Source organism: Rhipicephalus microplus, chromosome 1, assembly GCF_043290135.1.
Source record: "Rhipicephalus microplus isolate Deutch F79 chromosome 1, USDA_Rmic, whole genome shotgun sequence".
Classification (NCBI taxonomy): Eukaryota; Metazoa; Arthropoda; class Arachnida; order Ixodida; family Ixodidae; genus Rhipicephalus; species Rhipicephalus microplus.
Window position 1 is genome coordinate 296,869,488 of NC_134700.1, and position 14,267 is coordinate 296,883,754.

A 14,267-nucleotide genomic window follows, 5' to 3' on the forward strand; every position below is an offset into this window, starting at 1 on the left:
TCCTGATGCCATGACTTTCGCCGCTGAGCAGCGTAATGACCCAAGCTTAAAAGCTCTCTTCCCTGGAGCGAGAAATTCATTAAGCGAAGGCCGATTCTGCGTCCAAAATGGTCTTCTTTACCAGAGAAACTTGTCCACGACGGGCGCCCGCTTTCTGCTAGTTGTTCCTGCGTCCCTCCAAACGTGTGTTCTGCGTCTCACGCATGATGACCCCACCTCTGGCCATCTAGGCACCGCACGAACACTTAGTCGCTCGAAAGAGCGGTTCTATTGGCCGAAAATGAGCAAGACAATTCAGAACTACGTGGCCAGCTGTACGCAGTGCCAGAGCCACAAGCGGCCCTCCTCGGGTCCAGTTGGTCACCTGCAACCGGTAAAGCCTCCCAGTTCTCTTTTTGAAAAGGCCGGCATTGATCTGATGGAACCATTTCCACGCTCCTCGAAAGGTAACCGGTGGATAATTGTATACGCCGACTACCTGACGCGGTACTGCGAGACGGCTGCCTTATGCTCCGCCACGGCAGACCAGGTTTCGGAGTTCCTGTTGCATTCAGTCATCCTCCGACACGGACCTCCCCGCGTGATAATAAGTGACCGTGGACGACAATTTACCGCTGATATTGTCGAATCATTACTTCGTTTGTGTGCCTCCAAGTTCCGACACTCAACTGCGTATCATTCACAAACTAACGGCCTCACCGAGCGCACAAATCGAACGTTAATCAACATGTTGTCAATGTACGTCGCCTCCGACCACGAAAACTGGGATGAAGTTTTACCATTCGTCACGTACGCCTTCAACACGTCGAAACGCGAAACGACAGGCTACAGCCCTTTCTATCTGCTCTACGCTCGCTCACCTCGACATACGCTGGACACTATCTTTCCTTTTGTCGTCCATGACGATTTAACAATTGCGGAAACTTTGTGTCGTGCGGAAGAGACACGTCGACTTGCCTGCCTACGTACACTGGCAGCGCAAGAGTCCACTAAAACTCGCTACGACAGTCAACATAGGCATGTAACCTATGCCCCCGGTGATCTAGTGTGGGTGTGGACCCCAATACGCAGACGTGGCTTGAGCCAAAAGCTACTGGCACACTACGCCGGTCCTTTCGTGATACTCCATCGTCTCAGCGAGGTCAACTATGAAATTGCACGTGTCACCCCTAGTGGCCAACGTTCATGCAAGACAGAGGTGACGCATGTTGCCCGTCTGAAGCCGTTTACACGAAGGATGCAAGAATTACTCGCCCAGATGGCTTCGTCTGAGGCCGGAGGAGTGATTAGAAGCATCACTACCAGAAAAAACAAGGGAAGCGCGGGTAGAGAATGAAGACAACGTTGCCTTCACTGCGATCCCTCTGAGTGGGTACGAGCCATGGCGGTGGAGATCGTCATCATCATACGGTGATCGCGGACTCAGCGCCCATTAAAAACCCCCACTAAGTTACCTTGCCTTGTGTAACACATGTAACAATTATCGTAAATTTTTGGTAACATATGTTGCATATTATACGACATGTAATGCACAGGATAATCTTCGTGTCAATTGAAAAATATAATCAACAGTATTTCGCTGTGTCATCTGTCGGTTTGCTGCGTGAAACATTGCTTGCACCTAGTTTGCACCTGAAAAATCGATTACTATGCGTATTGTTCTTAACTTTACATGATAACATGTCCACGTCCACCCATGTTTCTTCATTATGTGCATTTGTTGTCTTGCGTTATGTCGCTAGTTGCAGAAATCGCTTGATGTGCCCTTCTAGTCATGCCAATATAGAAGGACGAACAGATGAAGGGAATCAGTATAAATATTTTTAATTCATCGCATGTTTTTTCAGCGTTAGGGTCGTTAGTCTTGCGCTGTTTGCCACGCTGCTGAACAATAATACTTGTGCTCACTACGACTGCCCACACGACATTTGTAATTATGCGGTGTTAGGTTTGTGACTATCAGATTTTTATTTATCAGCTTAAGTTACGTAATCAGTATTTCAGTAGTCCTTTCTTCGGAAGATATTGGCGTGCACGTTTGCCTGTGTAGAACCTTCTCACTAGCGCCGTCGCGGTGGTCTAGCGACAAAGGTACTTAGCTGCTGACCCGCTGGTCGCGGAATGAAATGCCGGATGCGGTGGCTGCATTTTCAATGGAGGCGAGAATGCTGTAGGCCCGTGTGCTCAGATTGGGGTGATGAACCCCAGGTGGTAAAAATTTCCAGAGCACTCCACTATGGCCTCTCTTATATTCATATGGTCGTTTCGGGACGTTAAATACTACATATAAACATCAACTTTTCACTAGATAACACTTCAGAGTGCCTTAAGTAGTTAGAGTATAGTAAAGATGTGTATCAATATATTGTACACTCGCATAGAAGCGAAGTTCACTTGATAATAGTCCAGCATTCGCGCGCGGTTTGTGTGTGTGTGCGTGCGTGCGTGCGTGCGTGCGAAGGTTCAATAAAAATGTTATTCTCTGGAAGCGCTCGTGTCCTTCGTGTACTTCTTGTCTTTGTGTCGTCGTTCTGTTCTCGCGATATAACTATCGTCATGTTATTCTCTTACATGAGTATATCTTTGCACACGTACGAAGAAGTCACACTGTAATATGCTTGAACGTGGCCTATCAGATCTTGTAACTGTGTCTGGCTTTTGCCTCTTGTCATAGTGAGCGACTCCGGCGAGATCTGTTCCGGTGGGCACACGTGTGGTTACCGCTGCAGCATTAATCCCGTCGCCGAGCCAATTCCCAACGCTCACGGCTGAGATCCCTGCCTGAAATCTCACAGAGTGCGAAAGCCCTGACAAACACCGCGACACGTTTTCCCATGTGCGGACATTATTCACTGTAAAATGGTCCAGGGATGATGCTGTGATAGTACCACTTAGTTTCTAAATTATGTCAGCGCGAAGCACCGAAAAAAAAAAAAGTGGCTAAGTGGTTGTGGAGGGGGGGGGGGGTGTTGACGCGGAAAATTTAGGGGTGGGAATATTGAACTCCCAGCCTTGGCTACGCCACTGGAGTCGACGGAGAGACGGGGTGGCGGCAACCGAAAGCAGTCGGTGTTTCGAACAGTGCGTCGGACCTGACGTATGCCTTGCGAGATTGGGAGGGGCCCTCGGCGAGAGGGCAAAGTGGCTTTGGGAGAGGATACCTACGAAGGGTAGCATAGGAAAGAGTGAAATGGAGTGATCGCCGCGTTTCGACAACCAAATGCGTCTAACTCCAATATTGCAGCAGCGTTTTGAAAAATTCGCACGGCTCCGTGGTCGTGGATCAATCTTGCGCAGCTTACCCACCACAACTGAATTTCGACCTCGAAGTGGTTTAGGGGCCTTTAAGGAGGATTCACCTGTGCCTAGCAGACGCAATGTAGTTTACGTTCTCCTTGCAAATGTCCGCTAGAAGTTGTGCCGTACTTACTTAAAAAAAAAAAAACAGTACGCTGGCGTCCCTTTTCTCTTTAGCTTACCTTTGATTACAGTGTACTTCATTCATAAGTGAAATAAATAGGTGCAAAAATAAATAGGTGCAGTACATCATCAGCATTTTAGAACGATTCGCAATAAAGCTACGTTCGTCTCTAACAAGTCAACCGCATATGGCTATAAAAATTAAGAAAAGCAGTAGCTGCAGAACAAATTTTTAGTATACTAAAAGCAGAATTCTTTTTTTTTCTTTTGAAGTAATTGACAGACCGAATTCAGCTCAAAGCCTAGTGTTTCCATTCGACATACCAGTCTTTCGACCCAGACCTGTCTGAGGTGTACGTATGTGCGTTGAGCAAACTTAAGTATAAAAAATGATGAGCCATGTCACACGTGTAAGTTTTCTTTCTTCCATCCATCCATCCATCCATCCATCCATCCATCCATCCATCCATCCATCCATCCATCCATCCATCCATCCATCCATCCATCCATCCATCCATCCATCCGTCCATCCCAACGTTGGTCCATCCATCCATCCATCCATCCATCCATCCATCCATCCATCCATCCATCCATCCATCCATCCATCCATCCATCCATCCATCCATCCATCCATCCATCCATCCATCCGTCGGTGCATCCATCCGTCCGTGCATCCATCCGTCCGTGTATCCATCCGTTCATCCTTCCTTCCTTCCTTCCTTCCTTCCTTCCTTCCTTCCTTCCTTCCTTCCTTCCTTCCTTCCTTCCTTCCTTCCTTCCTTCCTTCCTTCCTTCCTCCCTCCCTCCCTCCCTCCTCCTCCTCCCTCCCTCCCTCCTTCCTTCCTTCCTTCCTTCCTTCCTTCCTTCCTTCCTTCCTTCCTTCCTTCCTTCCTTCCTTCCTTCCTTCCTTTTTCCTCATTTTTTCCTTTGAGCACCAGCAAATACATTGCTGGTAGTTTTTTACTGATGATTCGCGTTTTAATTTGGTCGCGAAGTGTTGCTACTTTTTTACTAATAAAAAAACGTTTCTTTTGAATAATTCGAATTGTAGTACACTTGCCTCTGCTGACACTACAGCAATAAGTAAACAAGCAAGACTTTTCCCTGGTAAACTGTTTGACCGCAAGCTAGTTGCTTCTGACGGCGCATGAAACATACTACTTGAAAGACACATTGAAATTTATTACACACACCAAATGCTTGTGAATGTTCTGAAACGCAATGCGTGCGTAAGCGTCAGGCATGCAGCTCCGAAAATATAAAGCAACAGGTAAATAAAAAACTTGACCGAAGATTGTTCTTGCACATTACGAAAACTAATCGGTACCATGGGTTAAGCAGGTGGGTGCACATGAGCACAAGGACGTAATATGACTAGAAGCCAACCAACGGTGCTCGGCAACATAAGGCCCGCAACGGTGCCGCCAATTCACTGGAAGGGGACGGGTCCGGTGCTTCGTTGTGTGCAATTACAGCCGCGCGCATAATCGCGCTAATTAGCCTTGGTATTGAGCGCAAGTCGAAGTCATCAAAATGCCTTCTTTATCACAGGCTACACAACGAATCATTTCGCGGTGTTCTGCATTTACAGAGGTGCGGATGATAGAAGCAACGAGCGCGCTTTGCAATCATCGGTAGAGATATTTAAATATTCTATTTCTATTTTGCGCTAATAGCATCGAGCAAAAATTACGAATACAGAATAGTGTTGATTTGCGCATGCCGCATCGTTGATTATGAGAAATTGACATATGCAGTATTCCCAGTGAGTGATACTTCTCAATTAATGGTTCCTACGTAGATAAATGTCAGGCTATGATGGTGGTAGTAGTTGCAGTTCTGGGCGGGTTACCCTTATGTCTCGACTTCCAGTATGGCTAAAGCGGTCGCATTTTGATGGAGGCTAAAAGCTAGAAGCCTTTGTACTTTGTGATACAAGGGTTAAAAACACTTGTGTCTTAATTTTCATAGCCCTCCATTGTGGTGTGTCCCACAATCACATCATGGCTTTAGAGTACCACAAGTTTTCATAAAGTGGGTGTCAGTCAATAGTTTTCCACATTGATGTTATATTACACGGATTTCAGGACGTTTAATTTTTCAATAAGAAGTGTTGGGCTTCCACTCTCGGAAATTTCATTGGTGGTGGCGGCTTCCTAAGGAACACGCAGATAACTTCTGTCATACGGAGCCTCACAGCTCATCGTTACACCAAAAATCATCCGGGGTGCTGCATGACGTATGCGCTGGAAGGACACATTTAAGAAAATGGAAACTTAAGTAGGCGGGAACTGCGACAGAACTCAGTGATTCTTCATGCATCACGACCACATTTCACTCGGGATAAATTGTGCATTTGATTTTGTTCAGCACGATTGTGTAAAGACGTTTACTTATCATATCGTAGTACACAAGAGAGGCTCCCACGAAAAAAAAAATGAAGACCTGTATTGAAAGTGCGCTTTTCCGGAAACGTTCTTGCGCAGTGCACTCGAGGTTGCGTGCCGTTCAGAAAACGTTAATTTCGCATTCTTTCGCGGCAAGCACGTGATGAATGAACTTCCCAGTAAGCACTTCTCCAGCTTCGAAGAGGCACAGTTCTTTGTTAGCTTGTTTGCGCCGAATTGTCGTCTTATTTCTTTCGTGAATTATATTTCTGAGACTTTCTTGTCGCACCTGCGTGCGTAGGGGGAAAAAAAATGCCGGATCGTCACAGAGAACAGAAGAGCGCGTGAACCAACCACTCGGTTCCTCTTCTGGTGAGCACCGAGCGACACCTTAGCGAGGCGACAGCCTCCCGATCTCGACAACCGGAGCAGCTAGCGTCGCTCAGAATGCGGGCTCTGCTGGCCTCGTGTCGAGTCAAGGGTCCTGATTCAGTTTGCCGCGGTTAGTGGCGCATTCGCGGGCGAAGTGCTTGCGCAGGCAGAAAGAGGCGAGTGTCGAATTGGCCGCCGTGCGCCCGAGAAGCTTTCCTTTGAATGCGGGAATCTCCCCTTTTCTTCGGTCCTTCCTTGCTTTCTCGACGTATACACTTGGCATTCCTGTTCCACAACTTCAGAGAACAGAGTAGGCCCTATACCCGCCATGTATTTAAGGCGATGTTTTTGTACCTTTTTTTTCTTCATAACCATAAATGTTACAGTAATTATTTTACCAACACTGTGATCATAGTTTTGAATATATGAAAGAAAAAAAACATTTTGAACCGTTCTTATTCTCTAGACGAAATTATACTGAAGGAAACACCACTGGCTGGTAAAAATATCTGTGTTACCATCACTGAAGATTTGCACTGGAATCTTCACATCAATAAAGGGTGCACCGAAGCTTTTAAATTACTCTCGTTTGTTTGACGTAAGCTTGCAAAAGCACCATCAACCGTCAAACTATAGCAGCGTATAAAGTAGTCCTCCAGCCATGCCTGGAGTATACCTCATTCTTATGGGACCCAAAAAGGCAAAAAAAGAACATTGTTAAACTTGAAAAAATTAAAAGATACGCAGTCTGATTTGTCTGTAACAAGTACAAATGCATCGATATTGAGTCTCATAAGATCAATTTCATTTTTCTAGACACACTTAAAGCAAGACATGCCGAAAGCACATAAAAGACTTGTACTTGACATCGAAAAATTTATTACAAATTAACAATCATCATTGCAGTACGCGCGAGAGACTCCGCACAAGTGCTCCTTTTTTTATAACAGGAAAATGATACAGGAGTATATACAACTCTTCAAACGATACATTTAGGTATACTTTTTTTCCGAAAACGATAAGTGCCTGGAACAAACTACCGAAGGAAAGCTTCAGTAGTCTTTGAATGGACGTGTTTATTACGAAATTGAGAAAATTCTTGGGTAATAAAGGGGCCTTTACGTCATTCCATTTGAATTGCAGTGTTTTATGAGTTCATTTATTCTTTACGGGTGTATAATTTTTTGTTGACGTCTTCCTTTGATGTAATTTTATTTCTGGTTTTCACTCGCCCCGCCGCGGTAGTCTAGTGGCTAAGGTACTCGGCTGCTGACCCGCAGATTGCGGGATCGAATCCCGGCTGCGGCAGCTACTTTTCCATTGGAGGCGGAAAGGTTGTAGGCCCATGTGCTCAGATTTGGGTGCAGGTTAAAGAACCCCAGGTGGTCGAAATTTCCGGAGCCCTCCACTATGGCGTCTCTCATAATGATATGGTGATTTTCGGACGTTAATCCCCACATGTCAATCAAATCTTGTTTTCACTCTTGCTTGGAGTCAAGTGACTCTGCAGTATTCATAATAAATAAATAAATAAATAAATAAATAAATAAATAAATACATAAATAAATAAATAAATAAAGCCATTGTGATCATAAGAATTCATACTGAAGCAGATTAAGCACTGAAAATTGTGGCGCTCATTTTTTGTATTTTCTTTCACTTCAGGTACCTAACGTTCACTCGGTGATGGACACTCTATGTCGTGATAAAGAAGAGCACTTCCTCAAACATCAATAATTATGCTTCAGCATATTGAATACAACGTTATCTTAATACTTGCCGAAATCTATGTTTCTGGACGCTGTGGTTGCTGAGATAAGAGAACAAACGTACAGAAAGAGCATGTTTTGAAATAATCACACCTGAATTTGAAAGTGTGCATTTTTTCTAAAGTACACCGAGGTAACAACTAATGAACCTATCCACTCAATAAGCACCAACGAGATACTCATCACCAATATCATTTTTTTTCTTTTTATGTTGAAACATCTTGCGCCTCTTTTGTCGCTTGCTGTGCATCTGTGTCAGCAAAGTACTGCCGACGCAGGTCAAGGGTGCGGAGGCTTTGCACTGTGCAGTGCTCTGACGGAATTACACAGGAGTTCAGCACACTCACATGGGCTACACTGGCATCATTAAAAGAGAATACAGCATCAAGAGTGCATATTTTCAGCGCTTGGTGTCCAAGAAAAATGTTTTTGGAGCGTGAGTTCCCCCATCACAATTCAACGACTCTTGAGAGTTTTGAGTTTTCCCATGGAGGCATTCGGCAAGCAATTCTGGATGAGCTAGTTCCAGATGATCTTGCTACACAGCCTCAATAAAAGACGCTGGAAGGTGTTCTTTGTGAACGAATAGTTGACCATTCAACTTGACTTTGTAGAATATACACCAAGCTCTGGCGTCATTGGGCAAAGGTCGCGAGATGGACTGGTATTCTTTGATGGCATGTGAAGGTACACAGCCATGACAGCTTTTTTATATCCTCCCAGCTGGTTATATTTATTCAATGGCTGAAATTTAATAGTTTTGGTACTCGCCGATGACGACACCACTAAGAAGTCTCCAGCCAGATATAGAGTTTTCATTTATGCTTTCTTTCGTTCTTGCAATTCTGGTGCCATTTCTTTCTGAATAAGCCAAATGCACTACAGCTGTAACGGCAAGGAATCTCTTCTAAAGATGGGGGCGTTACTGGCCGCCCTACAAGTTTGGAAATATGATAGTTCTAGGAGGCAAATCGCACTCAGACAGACAAATGACTGATTCTGATTCAGAAAAGGCTGCAGATTACGAATAATGCAAAAAGAAAAAAAAATATTTGTAAATGTATCTTGCTTGTACTGTGCATTTTTATTTAGTTGAAGCTAGTATAGTATGTATGTATGCATTCTGAAAACTAAGCAAAACGCCAATGTTCGGGCGCACGGGCAGCTAGAGCGACTTTGAAGAGAAGGAAGTGAAACAGCCGGACCAGCCAACGAGTGGTGCGTCTGAGTCTCCTGCTTTACTGTATGTACTTATGTGTGTACTTATGTATGTATGTATGTATGTATCATTCATTCGTTTCATTCATTTATTATATTGTCAGACCTATTTGGGCTATAACAGGGGTGAAAAAAAACCAATATACATACAGAAAAATAGGTACTCCCTATACAACTTCTATTATACATAACAATGAATCACAAGAAATAGCCAAAGCACTCTGCTCTTGAGGACATAGAATAAGCAAAATATAAACTATACGTCTTTATACACGACATCCTTTAGGCCCTTCAAGAAAGAAGGTACACATTCTGATAAGACAGTGGAATTCGGCAGCCTGTTCCACTCACTGATCGCCCGCGGAAAGAAACTGAACTTAAAACAATCGTTGTGTGATCTAGGAGGGCGGATGTACATGTTATGCCGGTGCCTTGACGTTTCTCCAGTTTTTATATACATATACTTCGATTTGTCTATTTTTACTTGTTCTTTAATGGTTCAAAAGAGTAATTTAAGTCTTTCGTACTCTGTATTTTGTTCTAGTGGTTCAAGGTGGGCCAGCTTGCAAAGCTGAGTTGGGGAGTGGCAGCGCTGGTATTTGTTAAATATGAAACGTGACGCCAATCTTTGTATTTTATCTAGCTTAGTGCGATTACTTGTTGTGTACGGATCCCATACCACCTTTGCGTACTCCATAATTGGCCGTACGAGAGCCTTGTAAGCCAAGCATTTGATTTCCGGGCTTGCATGGTGCAGATTTCACCGAAGTCTCCACAAAGCTTTGTTAGCCTTACCACAAACGGCAAATTCCATCGCAAATTCCATCGCAAATTCCATCTACATGCAAATTCCATCGTTAATCGGAAGTTATTAATAAACCCAAATATTTGTGTTGTTCTACTCTGCCAAGCTCATGATCGTTTATAGAGTACGTCGTATTTAGAATGCGTTTTTTTCTAGTAACGGTCATCGTTGCTGTTTTTGCGGCGTTTATATCCATCTGCCAAATGGTGCACCAGTTTTGTATGTATGTATGTACGTACGTACGTACGTACGTATGTATGTATGTATGTATGTATGTATGTATGTATGTATGTATGTATGTATGTATGTATGTATGTATGTATGTATGTATGTATGTATGTATGTATGTATGTATGTATGTATGTATGTATGTATGTATGTATGTATGTATGTATGTATGTATGTATGTATGTATGTATGTATGTATGTATGTATGTATGTATGTATGTATGTATGTATGTATGTATGTATGTACGTACGTACGTACGTACGTACGTATGTATGTATGTATGTATGTATGTATGTATGTATGTATGTATGTATGTATGTATGTATGTATGTATGTATCGCACGCATGCGTGTGTGTGTGTGTGTTTGCGTGGGTGTGCACTCGAGCAGCTTTCGAAATCAGTCAACAAACTTTAAATGGTTCTTAAGGCGCGTTCACAGTGAGCGCGGAGCAAGCAAGCGGATTTTCGAAGCAGTGAGGCAGCGAGCGCGTGCGGCTGTTCAGACCGATCGCGTTGCCTTTTGCCCGCTCTGCAGCAGGAACGAGCCCCACCACCATGTTGGTGGCACGAGGCAATCCACCAATTCACAGTGGGCGGACGCCATCTTGCGGCAATACGCGATACTGCGCGCACGCGCCTCGGCCGCTGATTGGCTGCGGCAAATGCGGCCAACTTTTCGGTGCGGAGAAAATCGGTCCTGGCACGATCCCAAGAAGCGGTTGCAGATTTTCCGCTTTTGGGGATAATCCGCATCCACTTTGCGGCTCCGCTTCTCCGCTTTCTCGATCCGCATTCGGTGTGAACGTGTCTTTAAGGAACTACGTATTTGCGAGCCGCGCCACCGCTGGGCCCTCTGGACAGCCCTTAGGCATTCATGGTGATCACCGCTTTTGAGATCTTCGTCATCGCCCAATTGTTTACTAAAAGACGCACTTCGTAACGCTGAACATTGCCAGAGCATGCGCGCTAACTAGCAGTACTCTTAATAGCACTCAGGGTCATGTGAATCGATGTCTGGAGCCAGCTTTTGCAATGAGAGACCCTTACAAAAAGCGAAGTGCGCGTAAACTGCACGTTTATACACGGCTCTATTCATTATGGAAAGCGACGTACATATATATATATATATATATATCTTTTGCGCGAAGAACTTAATTACACAGAAATCCAGTTCAAAAGTCAGCAGGTGCCACGTGCTGTAGAAATCGGTTTCTTGTGAAGCAGTCAGCGAGTATAATTGGCTATGCTGCAGCTTTTGGCTTTCAACTAAACGTCACAAGTTTGCCTCTAGTTTACTTCAACCAAGTGAAGTGAATGTGTGATCCCGATAACATCACGATTAAGCAATAACGCAAAGTGTTTGTACAGCAGAGCAGTTAAAATTTTAGAATGTAAGAAGTTCAAATTCAACAGCAACAAAAAGTTTCTCTAACCTACAAATATCAAAATTTCATAAATGAAATTGCGAGAAGAACGCGAATCTGAAATTTTTATTTTTTTTCCACTTGCCTTATAAGATGAGCTATAGCGTTTCACGATTTTAGTGTAATCGGCTCATGTGTACATAAAGAAATCTTCCCTAATCAAAGAAGTATGAGTGACAACCATTTAACCGAATGCTGTGATTCAATTTTCAATCCTTAATTTAATAAGATAATGTATTTAGCAGACGTATTTCTTCGAAATAACAATGTAGCAAGTGATTGAAAAATAATCTGCAAGCCCGTTAACAATGGAAGCCATTTTGAACCGCTTCAATACCATATCTGAATCTAGAAACATCACACGTAAAAATCCTTTGAGAACAATGTTTTTACAATAGATAGAAGGTATAGGGGGGCGTTAATCCTTGGAAAAAATATTTCTGTGTTCGAATTCGAATTTGTCAAAAATTAAGAACAATTGTTGCCATAGTGATACGTAATGCACCCAACCAAGATGGACTACTTCTTTACTGCACGACACTATATTGTGCATTTGGTGCGCAAAGCACCATGAATTCTGATCTAAGAAAAATAATCTTCGTATCAGTATACTAAAACGACAAACTCACTGGCTACCGCAGCCGGTAATGCAATCCCTCACAAGAGCAAGATTGACCACCATGTGGCATTACTCCCAACATGAATACTACAATTAAATCTTGGCCCTCAGTTTCCAGCGGCTGCGAAGCAACTGTCTCAGGTGGTGGTCAGACCTGCGATGTAGCGGATGATGCTAAGAATATCTGGGTCCGGACAAGTCACCATCGGAATCTGAACTTGGCTGCGTTCGACGTTTGAACGTTATCCAATGGGAACTATTAATTCAGCGAACTGGCAGCGCGGCAACACACGGCATAGAAAGAACCACACCGCATAAACGCTCACTAATAACTAGTTTATTTTCACGTTCAAAAAAGACATTTATACAGAAAAATGCGCATGTGAAAAGAATATGAAGACAGTACGAGCAGCATCCGAAGCGTTTAATCGGGGTACTTGTCTATAGATTATCTATGCACTTAATTTTATTCATGTAGTGATAAATGATAATGATAGATTGCTTATACATTGATATGCGTTCCTGGAAATATGATGCGCTTAAGAAATTTCACGCGTATAGATTGAAGAGGATGCAAAAAAAAAAACACTTGTTTTTTTTCAAACAGCGATTGGCATTCGCATGAATCGCAATGCGACAGGAGTGTTGTATAACATGCCCCTGCCTTGTGGTTGCATGTAGTACTTTTTGAAAGAAATGGACTTTCTTAGTGCGCAGAGAACGTTTCACAAAGAAGTCAGATAGGACAGAGCGCACACTTACAACCGTTATTGCTCAGTTGGCGGGAATATATAGGCAGTCAATAGGGCGAGGACTTGACACACAGAAAAATGGAACGATTGATGGCGCAGGTGCCAGATCATCTTATTTAAATCTTGAAATGAAAATTTAACTGAAAACATACTTGTATTCATTGTTCAGCAAATTGACTGATGGGGCACTTACACACTCAGTTCCTGCTTTGCGAAGCAAAAAAGCTTCATATGTTTTACGTGCCCTCTTATCCTTATATTTTGCCATTACTTGGCATTCATGAAACTTCAGGGTGCGCTCACAAATCACACACTGACTTGCCAAGTGGCTGCCCACTGATCCGCGCATGAGATTTCCGTGCTTTCAAGGTGATCGTTCAGACAGCGCTCCATCTGAGCTATGTAGTGCCGACCACATTCGTGCAAATGCCAACCATGGTTTGAAAAGTGTTCTTTTCCAGCATCCTCTTCGAAGTTTGCGCGAAATTCCTGAAGCGTATCCCATTTCCAGGATCGCAGTTCAGCGTACCAGCTATCCATCATTATCACTACAGGTCTGTCAGTACCTACATAAATAATTCACAGAGAAGTGCCTCGGTGAAATGCTTCGCATGCTGCTCGTACTACCGTCAAAAAATTTAAATATGACCTTTTATGCACGCGTATAGATATCTTTAGAACCTGTAAGTAAACTAATTGTTAGTGAGTGCTCGTGCTGTGTGGTTATTGCTCTGCATGTTGTGTGTTGCCGCACGCGCAGTTCCCTATTAAATATAGTTCAAACTGGCCCACTTTTCTATCCTAGTGAGGCGAGCCAACTTTTCTTGGCAATGAAAGGAAAGCTACAGGGGCGGATCTTCAGTACATGTAGCACTACGCGAAGTTGACTGGCATGGGATCAGTTCTGTTCCGCTGTAGGAACTGATGGCTGCGCGTGAAGAGTGTTCCATATTGACGCAAACATTTCTTAGCGTTAGAGGTACGCACAAAATGCACAGCTTTTTCACGCGTTCAAAAACACGAAGTAAATAAGAAAAATAAAACAAACACTTTACTGGTGGGAGCTGTGTCCTGTTTCAAAGAGTGACACGCAAAAAAGGAAAGCCGTATTCTTCACATCACACGTTGAAAATGAAGACACAATTGTATGACTACAATAATTAGCAGTATACGCGTGATTTAGCCTTCGCTCTATTGCCCTGAAACGTTGTCTGGGAGTATATCTGTGCTATTCGAGGAAGTAGAGGGCTTGAAATGAGATGTAATAGGGT